The sequence below is a fragment of the Thalia democratica genome, chromosome 6 (genome assembly GCF_965202585.1).
Source record: "Thalia democratica chromosome 6, ktThaDemo2.hap1.1, whole genome shotgun sequence".
In the NCBI taxonomy this organism is placed as follows: domain Eukaryota; kingdom Metazoa; phylum Chordata; class Thaliacea; order Salpida; family Salpidae; genus Thalia; species Thalia democratica.
The window spans coordinates 41,413,973-41,417,225 of NC_139170.1; positions in this window are offsets into that span (position 1 = coordinate 41,413,973).

Below are 3,253 nucleotides of genomic sequence, written 5' to 3' on the forward strand. Positions count from 1 at the left end.
TTTTAGAAATTCTGCTTATTTAATTATTTGTTAAAGTTTTGTTTTAGATTTACAAACAGTTTATTTAACTTGATTAAATAATTTTTATTATTACTTTATTTTTTTCAGAATATTTGTCAAGTTTTATTATTTTTTTTCTAAGTTAAGCTGTTTAAATTTAGGAGTGATTTTATTTTAAGTAGTTTAAACAAATTCAATCAATTATTGGTGCTAGATTTTATTTATGAAAACTGAATTGGTTACAAATCTATAAAGCAGTTGAACATTTTTTTTCTTATTTTTGCTCTAATTTTTATTAACCTACAAACACATATACTAGAAATTTAAAGACACTATTTTAAATTACCTGGTGCTCTTACAGTTTTATGACTATACTAAATACTTTATGTATACTGACATTACTAAATCTCCCCTCTTATTTAAATTTGAGATATTTGTTGCATTTTTTGTGGTTGCTCTTATAGAGAGATAACTTGGAAACAACAAGAAAAATGTGAAAGTACATGATCATAAAAATAGAAATCTAGAGGAGGAGACGGTGTGGAACACATGGTAGACTATGGTTTCCATGGTCAATATTGGCAGTAATGGGTTAAAAAAGGGTGCTTACCATTTTTAAACTTAAAAAAAAATATTTATAATTACTTTTTAATAATTTTGTTTTTTTTTATTATTGTTTTAAAGTTAGCTCAAAGTATTACTTATAAGTAAATGGTGTGCAGCTCAATGACCAAAATGTCTTTCTCCACACGAATCAATTGTCCTTAGTTGTGAGCGTTCACATTTTTCTTTCTTGTTATGTAGTAAAATTTTGATTTGACACAAATATAATAATATATTGAAAATATATTGTATAGATAATTTTTTTGGTGTCATCATCAGTTTTTTTTGTTATTAAAAATCACATATAAAGTAGCTTTACAGTATCTTTTCAATGTTATTATTCTATTTAACACAGTTTTTAACCTTAAAATTTCTTTAAAATAAAAACAGACCTAAAAATGCGTACTTTAAAACACATGGAAGAAATTCAGAAAACCTGAAAGAAATTGCTTGAAAACCAGTGGCCAACCTGTTTATAAGACTTAAGAATATACACAAAGTTTTCCAAACTTTCTAATCAACCCAGTGGTTAAAACTATTATTATATTAGGAAATATAACAAATAAAATGATATAACCAATGAACACTGTAAGTAAAAAAATAAAGCCATAGTATTATTAAAATCGGGTTGGCCTAGTGATCTTTATGACAGATTGAATACTTTCTGAGTTGAGCTTTGCAAAACTGAGACCTACATGTTTACACAAAGACAATAAATATATTTTCACTTGACAAAATATTCTAAGCTTTAATTAAAAATACAAGGTGAAAATATAATTTGAAATAAAATTTGAGTAAAGCTTTTTGCTCTGGTAGTGTCTAAATATTTTATGATACTGAACAATATTAGCTTTTATTTGAAGTTACAACTAAAAGTTGAAAAAAGAAAATAAATATACATATTTTACAGATATGTTGTAGTTCAAGGGTCAGCTAACAGCTGACCAGATGCCAAATTTGGCCAAAAAAGTAAAAATACTTGGACTGCAAGGTACTTTTCAGATAAAAATGTTTTTTTTAAACATTTAATTAAAAATTTTGTGGTTAAGAATTACAATTAGGCTCTTACATTAGTTGTTAATCTTCACAAATGCTATTTTATTCTTATTTTATCACATTTTTGTTTTAAAACAATGTTTTTGAATTAACTATTACAGTAATTTTAAAACAACTGCTGCCTGCAGAAAATTATTTTCTTTACTTTTCCCTTTACAGATCACAATAAAAAATTTCAACTTTATGATAAAGAAAATTATCAATTCAAATTTTTAATTTTACTACCAAAACAATGTTTCACCCGTTTGAACAAAATCAAACAAGATCATCAGTTTAATAAAATCTTACTCAAAAAGAATATATTATTTTCTATAGAGTGTGGCTTTCCACTTAAAAAGGCTGAAGACTCTTGTTGATAGCTGAGTTGCCTGTTAAGTTATATATTGGTATAAAAAAAGTTAAAATTGCAAGAAGATATGTGACGTCAAAAAAAAAACTGTTTAAGTTGCAGAGTCTGCTTTAACATAACACACTTTTCATTCCTTAGTATGTATTTATTACTTATTATATAATTTATGAGCATTATTTACAGGAACTGCTGGTTTTTGTAATTTTTATTTCATTTAAAATTAAAAAGTGGAATGTCAAAACTAAGATTTATTTTTCAGCTTTTTACAAATGTTGGTTTTAAGTACTCTATACAAAGCTTAGTAGAGATATAACATTATTTATGTATGTTATAACATACACAACTTTACACGCGTTTAAAACTTGACGCCTTATGTAGTATGTATGAAAACTTGGTACATGTAGCATCAGTTTAAACATGAAAAGTATTGACTGTTTTATTCAATTTCACATTGCGTGTTTAATCCATCAATTTTCAATATCATTTATTTAATTTGTGTTCTTTTTTACCATTTTACAAACTGTAATCACAATGAAAATTTTTCTGGCGTTATTGTTACATATGATTTTTTAAACTATTATACAGCTAAAACAATCAAAACAAAAGTTATAAACAGAGATGCTTATAAACATATAAACAAATGATAAAATCAGCATTCTAAACTCAAGGTAGCCATTTTACCTGGAAACTGAAAAGATTAGGCAAAAAAACTTAAAAAATTTAGAGATTTAAACAATAAATCAATAAAAACCTTTATAATCAATTAAAATCATAATTTAAAAAAAATTCATTTTAATTGTTTTTACTGTCAGTTTCTGAAAAAATTTAAAATAAAAGGTCTGAATAATAAACAAACTTATTTGTTTATACTTTGAATATTTTTAACTGTCACAACAAAACTCACCTTATAATTTCTTACTTAATCGTTACTTAGTTAAATCTGTTGAAACTTAATCCATAAAGGTTCATTTACAAGTTGTACTTCATCAATTTTAGTTGGTACCTAAAATTATTATTAAATTTAAATCATTGACATGTGTTTAGTTTTATTAAGTGTTTTCTGTACAAACTACTTGAAGGAGAATTTTATTATTTAATGTATTTATATTAAATTAAGCATTTTAGTTTATGTACTTTTTTCTGTGCTTATATTATTCTTGAGTTTTTTATATTAAAAAAAGGAGATATATTTTTAAAACATAAATTTTTAATTATAGCTTATATAATTTTTTATCTTGCAGACTT